The sequence below is a fragment of the Staurois parvus genome, unplaced genomic scaffold (genome assembly GCF_062004578.1).
Source record: "Staurois parvus isolate SC_StPar_1 unplaced genomic scaffold, SC_StPar_1.0 ptg000081l, whole genome shotgun sequence".
In the NCBI taxonomy this organism is placed as follows: domain Eukaryota; kingdom Metazoa; phylum Chordata; class Amphibia; order Anura; family Ranidae; genus Staurois; species Staurois parvus.
This window is the reverse complement of record NW_028317877.1, coordinates 1,479,933-1,489,887: the sequence shown is the minus strand read 5'-3', so window position 1 is coordinate 1,489,887 and position 9,955 is coordinate 1,479,933.

Genomic DNA, 9,955 nt, shown 5'->3' with positions numbered 1-9,955 from the left:
GAACGGTTTAAGTGTTTTGATGTCCTTTAGCTGAGAAAGTGTAGGGTGTAGAAATAGGGTAAGCATACTTGTGAAGAAGTACGTAGCCACCCGGCTGTCAACCATCCTGTAGCGAAGCACTTGTGACAAAAGGCTGGGAGGAAGGTTTTCCACCTAGAAAAGGTTCTAGGTGGAAATTGCAGTAAACTGCGACCTATGTATGTGATGTAACACCTAGTCATCTACCTCAGACTAAGCTCTGAAGGGTGGAATTTTGATGACAAATTTGAGAAGTTCAAAGAATACGTTCACCTTTTGAACATGGTATATTCATATTTAGGGTTTAATATGTAACACATTTCAATGGACTCCCCCCCTTCCCTGTGACTTCCCTGTGACAGTGGACAGCAGTTTCCCTCTCCCCCAACCACTGTCACATTTAAAATCAACACAGCTGATACACATTTTTTTACCTGCAAAAATACGTGCATTTATTTGTTAACGGTGAACCAAGCCTTTAACACTGTATGGGAATACGTTTCAAATTTTTGGTTTCCTGATAGTCTTAACATATAAATGTTTATTATTTGGGATATGTATCATACTTGCTATGGGGCTCCAGTAACGGTCCAACAGAGTGACCATTTTACCTATCCAAGTTGCTAGTCCGTATGATGGGTCTTCAGAGTCTGGGACGGACTGAAGCCCTCGACCTGTACCACACCCTACCACTAGCCACACACATACAGTAACACCAAGAGCCAAGGTGAGTGCTCAAGCAAGATCCAGTGCCCCAAGCAACATTACAGGCTGTCCCCATGGTGTGAAACACGGGTATGGCTCCCAAGCTTTTAATGCGGTTATTTTGACCTGGATGCACTGCTTCTATTGTTTTATTAGAAGACAGTGAATAGTTGACTTAAAGTGATATTAAAACTTTGTTCAAAAAAAATTAAAAAGTCATACCTGCACTGTGCAACGGTTTTGCTTAGGGCAGCCCTGATCCTCTTCTTCCAAGGTCCCCTACCGATGCTCCTGGCTCCTCCCCTTTGACCAGTGCCCCCAATAGCAAGCTGCTTGCTATGGGGGCACTGTTGTGTGCTCCCTCCCAAGCCATGCTCTCTGCATCCATAGGACACATAGAGCCATGTCTCGGCCCTACCCCTCATTGGCTCACTGGCTGTGATTGACAGCAGTGGAAGCCAATGATTCCTGACTGCTGTGTCTCAGCCAATGAGGAGAGACCAGGGACAGCCAAGACTCTTGTGCACATTGCTGGATCGAAAAGGGGCTCAGGTATTAGGGGGCTGTGGAGGGAACAGCACACAGGTTTTTTACTTTTATACATAGAATGCATGAAGGTAAAAATCCTTCAGTCTTTACAACCACTTTAAAAAACTAAACTAAACTAATTTTAAAAAACTGGCTAAGGGTCACCATAAAATCAACTTTATATTTACCAATTGTATGTAATATGAGGAGGTACCTACATACTGTTACATCTAAAGCAGATTGTACAATGTACAGTGACCCTAAAGTGATTTCTCCATAAGAGAAAAGAGGTCCATCACCTTAGGCCACTAGCAAAAAACAAAAACAAGGACTCAGAGTGGAGTACAGAGTGGAAACCCAGGGGTTGTGGCCTCAAAAGCTTTGCCAGTGTCCAATCACCTGAGGCTACCAGTGTATAAACCAGAGTCTATTCATTTTAAACCCGTGTCCTAAACATTTAATATTTTTATGCAGACCAGAGAGTTGTTTAGCTTTAAGTTTAAAATGTGCACTTAATCTGTGGTAAATAAGATTCCCTGTGCACCTTCAGTAAGTAAATAGAATGTTATTTTCACGTACCATTTAGAACACAATGTTTAGATAATCACTCTAGTAACCAACAGATTGTAAAACCAGAAAGAAAATAGGCATAGTGCTAACCCATAACTTGTTTTTAATTTTTAAGTACAGTATATGTTATGCCACCCCTGTCCTCAGTTGATTAGCAGTGAGCATACTTACTGGAAGCTTGGAAGTGGTGTGTCTACATAAGGTTGGTATTTCCAAGCAGGGCTTTCAGGATCTGATGTGGAAGGTATTTACCCATCACTGAAAAGAGAACTTCTTGAAAATGTATTTAATGAAAAGTGGAAGAAATCCAATTCTGTGTTTCTGGATAGGTGATGTTCAGCTGGATGAGTCCTGCACCGACCATTTTTGTGTCCAACAGATTTTCACACAAAAGTCTGAAGACTTAAAATACCTACATATACAGTACCTTCCAGTTAACTGCAGAATGGACTAAGAGGAGTAGGATACTTAAAGCGTAGCTCCAGTCCCCCTAAAAAATGTTTGTTAAAAGCAGATCCACAATGACCTTACAAATAGCATTAACGAATGGAATAATTCAATATTAAAAGCATTGTAATTACTTAGAAAATCGTAAACATTTACCAGGATCTCGGAAGCAGGCAGGCGCCATGATGGTTGTGGGCATCTGAAGCCCACAGGTATTTATTTCCTGGAATCGTGCTGCTGGCTATCCCAGCATGCACCACTTGTTCTCACGCATACGCAGTACAGACAGTACAGGTTGCCATAACAATGGTGGGGAGAGGATGAAGTTCCCGCCCTCCGCCCCCGTCAGGCAACCTGTACAGCACTGTACTGCAAGGAAGGGAATATATCATGGACTCCGGTAAAATGGCACAAAACACCTCCCATTCACGTAATTTCCAGTTTCCTGCGATTACAGGAAACCAAAGGACTCATGGGATACAGGAAACGACATCCCAGGAGACCTTGCAAATCGCCTTATGACATCATCGCCTAGGCGGTCAAGACTGGAATTGTCGGCTTGCAGTGGATTTAAAGGTATGTATAATTTAAAAAAAATATCCAACTTGTGCTTTATTTCACAGGGACTACATAATAAGGTAAAGTATTAAAAATGGGTGAAACTCTGTTTTAAAGTGGTTGTAAAACCTTACATAAAGTATACCCAGTGAAGTGACTGGCCTCAGGTAGTACAACAAGATGAAACAAATCCACCTACATTTGTTGTATCTGTTTATCTGTGTCTTCTTTTCTCTACATCCAAAATGCTGAATTTATAAAGCTTGTCTAAGAGTTCAGAAAACAGGGGAAGGGAGCTGAAGTTACACTCCGCAGAGCTCAGTGAGTAGAGCTCTTAGAGCTGATTCGAGGGAAGGGACACACCTCCCTCCACACAGGAAAAGAGCTGAGGCTGTCAATCTGCTGGAGATCCCTCCCCACCACCACTTTTCTCTTGGTGTCAGGAGTGATTCATGCTGTAAGCAGAAGAACGAAGCAGCAGAGAGAAATGACACTTAGTGCTCTTAATTGAGACAAGTACACACTATATAGGGATATGCTTTGTTCATATGTGTGAAGTTTACAACCACTTTAAGATCAGTGTCACCCTTGTTCCAACACATATATGGGATGGTATGGGAGGGCTCAGCTGACAATTTGAAAGAATATTTTGATAAAAATCAATGTAAATGATTTGAACTTAAAATTTATGACTTCTGATCCTAGAACTATCTCCTTCTGGGATGTACGTACAAAAATGTTGATGGAACATTAGGCAGTAATTTATATCGCACGCCCACTCCTGGCAACACTATACTTCCCGCACATAGTTTTCACCCAGGCCCACTTGTAAATTCTATACCTATAGCCAATACTTGTGTCTGAGACTTAATTACTCAGATGATGAATCTTTCAAAAGGGAAGATGATCAATTAAGACTTCATCTTTCAGTGAGAGGCTATTCCTCTACATGTCTCAAAAAAGCTTTTAAAAAGAGCATAAGAAACCAAAACAGACCTTGTTTATCAAACAAAAAACAAGAAAGAAAGTAATTCTGCTCAGATTATAACAAAATAACCAACATCTCCAGTTTAAAAGAATTGTGGAGAAATTCACATTCGAACGAGCGACCTCTATTAGAGACAAATTAGTACATAGTGAGCTTAAATCACAGGGCAGACAGGACCCCTGTAAATTTTGAGGTACATATACATGTGGCGGCTGTTATTATTGCCGCGACATGAATTCCAATAAACAGAAATACATACCAAAACACTATGCCAACTGTAAAACCAAAGGGGTGATATATTTATTAACCTGTGATTGCAATTGTTTTTATGTAGGAAAGACAAAACTCTAATTCTGGCATTGAGCATATCGCCATATCTCTAACATGAAGTCCAAAAATGTTGAGGTACCATTGGGATGCAACACTGTTAGTCTGCATGAGGGTATTTTTCCCTAATATAAAATTCTTGATCTTGGATAGGATCCACCCTAGCCCACCGAGGGGGGGGGGAGAGTAGATGGATACTTAGGTTGAATGCCACTAATTTCCCCGGTCTTAATGAAATCTATATCTTTTAAACCCTTCTTGGAGGGTTTTGTTTCTGGTGGATGTGAAAGGGATTTATAATTTACTATCATTCATCCAGATCAACATTATGATTTATGGAGCTCTGATTTCCTACTAAATGATCTGGCAAACCTCAAACCTCCTAGTGTATCTATATAAATGATTTGATCATGTAATTAGCTTTATATAAAATGTTCATTGTATAATATATGTTTGATGTCTGCTATACTATTGTTAAACACAATGTTTAAAGTTTGTTTTTCTATATGTTTATGCATATATTGTGCATAGTATTGTAGGTGACAGTGCTTCCTACGGGCCTCCTGGTCTGAGCGCAGATTTTTCGTTTTCCTTTTTTTAGCTGCCGGGTTTGCTGCTCCCCCATCACACAAAGACCACTGTTCTGCTTTAAGTGGGTGGCAACCTTCTCTATGGAAAGTGGCCTAATACATCGAAGTGAGGCTTGGTCCACCTCACTCATGCGCTTGCCTGCACTTCCGGTTGCTGTCATTTGCGTCAGCGGCCAGGTGAAGCCATCACACCACGATGGGTGGGGTAGCACAGCGCCACGTGGTCGGGCAGAAGCTATTATGGGTGGCCACTATCTGATAGACAGCTTATTCATCTACTGCCTTTGTTCACTTGATTTGGTGCAATTCCTCTTAAAAGACGCCATTAATAGGTCAGCTTATCCATCTACCCTATTTGTCTACCCAGATTGGGGCATTTTCAAGCCAGATCTTCCTTTATAAGGTGCCATTATAATCACTTCTAGCGTCCATATGCAATCATCCGATGGTCCGCACCACTCTTTGATATAGGGTATGCTGTGTTTACAATTGGGCTTTTGTACTTTTGTTTTACAAATGTGGTTTCTACAATAGAATGTAATCGCTATTATTTTTCATATAGATTTTGAATGATCCAAAAAAGCCCATATGTTGTCAGGTTACAGTAGTGAACTACTGGCCGTTCAGCCTGTTGAGCTTCATACGTGAAGTCTAATTGCAAAAATTTTGGTTTTGCTTCATATCCATCCTGAAGTAAGCATTTATTTTTTTAAATGGGGACAATTTTGGGTTGAATCTATCTCAGTACTCTATTATTTATTCTTATCTTCCTATTTATTTTTCTCTCTGTTTGATAGTGATCACTATATCAACTGAAACATCTTTGTACTATACCCCAGTGGTGCCCGACTGGCTGCTCTCGGGAGCGGGAAGGGTACCATTTCCTCTCACGTGAACCTGTCTGGGGTATTTCGGGAGCGTTGGATGCATACAGTGGATATAAAAATGTCAGCTTTCAGTGATGTAAAAAAAAGAGACAAAGATAAATAATTGCAGAACTTTTTCCACCTTTAATGTGACCTGTAAACTGTACAACTCAATTGAAAAACAAACTGAAATCTTTTGGGGGGGGGGGGTAAACATAAAAAAAACTAAAATAATGTGGTTGCATAAGTGTGCACACCCTCCTATAACTGGGGATGTAGCTGTGTTCAGAATTAAGCAATCATATTCAAAATCATGCTTAATAGGAGTCGGTACACACCTGCCATCATTTAAACTGCCTCTGATTAACCCCAAATAAAGTTTTCTTAGATGCATCCTATGGCAAAATCCATGGTCCACAGAGAGCTTTCAAAGCATCAGCGGGGTCTCATTGTTAAAAGGTATCAGGAGAAGGGTACAAAAGAATTTCCAAAGCATTAGATATACCATGGAATACAGTGAAGACAGTCATCATCAAGTGGAGAAAATACGGCACAACAGTGACATTACCAAGAGCTGGACGTCCCTCTAAAATTGATGAAAAAGACGAGAAGAAAACTGGTCTGGGAGGCTGCCAAGAGGCCTACAGCAACATTAAAGGAGCTGCAGGAATATCTGGCAAGTACTGGCTGTGTGGTACATGTGACAACAATCTCCTGTATTCTTCATATGTCTGGGTTATGAGGTAGAGTGGCAAGACAGAAGCCTTTTCTTATGAAGAAAAACATCCAAGCCCGGATAAATTTTGCAAAAACACATCTGAAGTCTCCCAAAAGCACGTGGGAAATGTGTTATGGTCTGATGAAATCAAGGTTGAACTTTTTGGCCACAATTCCAAAAGATAAGTTTGGTGAAAAAACAAATACTGCACATCACCAGAAGAATCACCATACCCACAGCGAAGCATGGTGGTGGCAGCATCATTCTTTGGGGCTGTTTTTCTTCATCTGGAACTGGGGCCATCATCAAGGTAGAGGGAATTATGAACAGTTCCAAGTGCCAGTCAATACTGGTACAAAACCTTCCGGCTTCTGCTAAAAAGCTGAACATGAAGAGAAAATTCATCTTTCAGCATGACAACGACTCAAACCATACATCCATATCAACATAGGAATGCTTTCACCAGAAGATTAAAATTTTGAAATGGCCCAGTCAGAGCCCACACCTGAATTTGATCGAAAATCTGTGGGTGATCTGAAGAGGGCTGTGTACAGGAGATGCCCTTGCAATCTGACAGATTTGAAGCATTTTTCCAAGGAAGAGTGGGCAAAGTATTGCCAAGTCAAGATGTGCCATGCTGATAGACTCATACCCAAAAAGACTGAGTGCTGGAATAAAATCAAAAGGTTCTTCAACAAAGTATTAGTTTAAGGGTGTGCACACTTATGCAACCATATTATTTTAGTTTTTTTTTTTTTTTTACTTCCCTCCACCTAAAAGATTTCAGTTTGTTGTTCAACTGAGTTGTAGTTTATAGGACATTAACCACCTTCCACCCGCCCTATAGTACAATGACAGGCGCAAGGTGGTTCTCTCGTTCTGATAGGACGTCATATGACGTCCTTCCATTCTCACCGCGCATCCGTGGCTCAGGGAGCGCGCAGTGCGGCGATCGCCGGTGCGCTGTGTCCCTCGGACACAGCGGATCACAGAAAGAGCCAAAGATGTCGGCTTGGTCATGTGATCAGCTGAGTCCAATCACAGCTGATCACATGTAAACACGGAAATGCTGGTTATCTGCATTTCTATCCTCTTGAACTGTCACGCTGACAGCTCGAGAGGAGAGGAGAGACGGTAATCGAATTTCCGCAGAGTGGACATGTACACTGATCATCAGGAGACCGATGATCAGTGTGGCCCCAGAAGTGCCACCTGTCAGTGTCCATCAGTGCCAGTAGTCAGTGCTCATCAGTGCCACGTGCCCATCAGTGCACATCAATGCCACATATCAGTGCCCATCTGAGCTGCCTTTCAATGTCACCCATCAGTACCAGCCAGTGCCACCTATCAATGCCAATCAGTATCGCCTATCAGTGCCAGTCAGTGCCATATATCAATGTCATGTATCAGTGCTGCCTTTCAGTGCCCATCAGTGATGCCTGTCAATGCCCATCAGTGCAACTTACCAGTGCCTCATCAGTGCCACCTATCAGTGTGCATCACTGCAGCCTCATTAGCGCACATCAGTGAAGGAGAAAACTCACTTATTTACAAAATTGTATAACAAAAACTAAGAAAAACCACTTTTCCCCCCAAATTTTCAGTGGTTTTTGGTTTAAGAAAAAATTAAAATCCCAGGAGGTGATTAAATACCACCAAATGAAAGCTCTATCGGTCTCAAAAAAAATGATAAACATTTCATATGGGTACAATGTTGCCTGACCACGCAATTGTCATTCAAAGTGTGACAGCGCTGAAAGCTGGAAATTGGCCTGGGCAGGAAGGGGGTAAAAGTGCGCTGTAGGCTAGTAGTTAAAGGTGGAAAAAGCTCTGAAATGATTTATCTTTGTCTCATTTTTTTACATCACAGAAACCTGACATTTTAAACAGGGATGTGTAGACTTATTATATCCACTGTATGTACCTTGGTTCTGTTTGTAAAAAAAACTGTGGCAGCTCTCTTCACCCATAACTTGATGCAGGGTTAGTGTAAGTGTTCCCTGTGTAATTGTGTTTAATTATATGTAATGATATACACTTTTGTTGTAGGTCTCTTGTCCTATTTAGGCACTTCTGAAGAAGAGAATGGTTGAAGTCTCGAAACACGTCAAGTGTCCTATTATGACTTAAAGCCCGCTTTGTGTTTGTATTAAATCTGTGGTTATTGTGTATGTACAAACGCTTGTATATGTGGGTTGTGGGAATTTAATATTTTGTACAATAAAAAATTGATTAAACTTTTTATATCAACTAAACTTTGATACAGGTGTCCGTACCTTTAAAGTCCCCCCAAAATAACAGGGTTCTTTTCCATTTTTGTTCCAAAACATATGGACACTGTTATTTGATTTTTCATTTTCAAAACTTTAAGAACCGTTACAACAGAGTTAATATGTGAGTGAATACTACTGACAGGGAAAGGGAGCTGTAAAGTCACTTGACTTGAGCTACATATCTGTTTCAGGATTCTATTCACGGTTTTGAAGCAGAGTGCATTCTACTCAACTGGCCCAGTGCCAGCATGCAGTCTACATTTAAAATGTTATAAGAAAAGCACCACACCCTCTAACTCCAAAGCAGCAAATTCCCCACTCAAAAAAAATCAATTTTTTTGCTTAAACAAATAAAAGGAATGCGGTAATTGAGGAAATACAAAGTGAATATAAGAAAAAATATATAATAAAAAATTATGCAAAAAAAGTGTCCATAATGTCCAAAAAGATTTTTAATTAATGTCCACACTGTGTTGGAATCACCACAAAAAAAGTTTTTAAATCACCCAACTAAGCTCAAAAAAATAAAACAAATACCTTTTTGCTCTAGGCAATATATAACAAATCAATTCTTGGATACAATACTGTGTAAATCAACGAACGAATTTTCCTCCAATGAAAAGTATTATTGTGTGAATCAACGAACGATTTTTCTTCAGATAAAAAAAACACCATTCAAAAGATATAATAAAGGATATACCGCAATCAGATTCTTCGATGCGAGAAATGAACAAATTTTCAGATGAAACTCCACCATTCAAGGGACCATAGGGACAATGTTTAAAGGCAAGAAAAAAGAATCATGGTGCAGCGAGTTTTAAACATGGTCCCTATGGTATGGAAATATACAAAAGAGTCGTGAGATATATTCCTTGAAATTACCTACACCCTTGAATGGTGGAGTTTCATCTGAAAATTCGTTCATTTCTCGCATCTAAGAATCGGATTGCGGTATATCCTTATTATATCTTTGAATGGTGGTTTTTTATCTGAAGAAAAATCTTTCGTTGATTCACACAATAATACTTTTCATTGGAGGAAAATTTGTTCGTTGATTTACACAGTATTGTATCCAAGAATTGATTTGTTATACATTGCCTAGAGCAAAAAGGTATTTGTTTTATTTTTTTGAGCTTAGTTGGGTGATTTAAAAACATTTTTTTTTGTGGTGATTCCAACACAGTGTGGACATTAAAAATCTTTTTGGACATTATTTTTTGCATAAATTTATTTTTTGCATAAATTTTTTATTTTATATTTTTTCTTATATTCACTTTGTATTATTTACTCAATTAGCGCATTCCTTTTATTTATTTATTTGCAGTCTACATTTGCTTAGATTGGCCAGGACTTTACAGCTTCCTTCA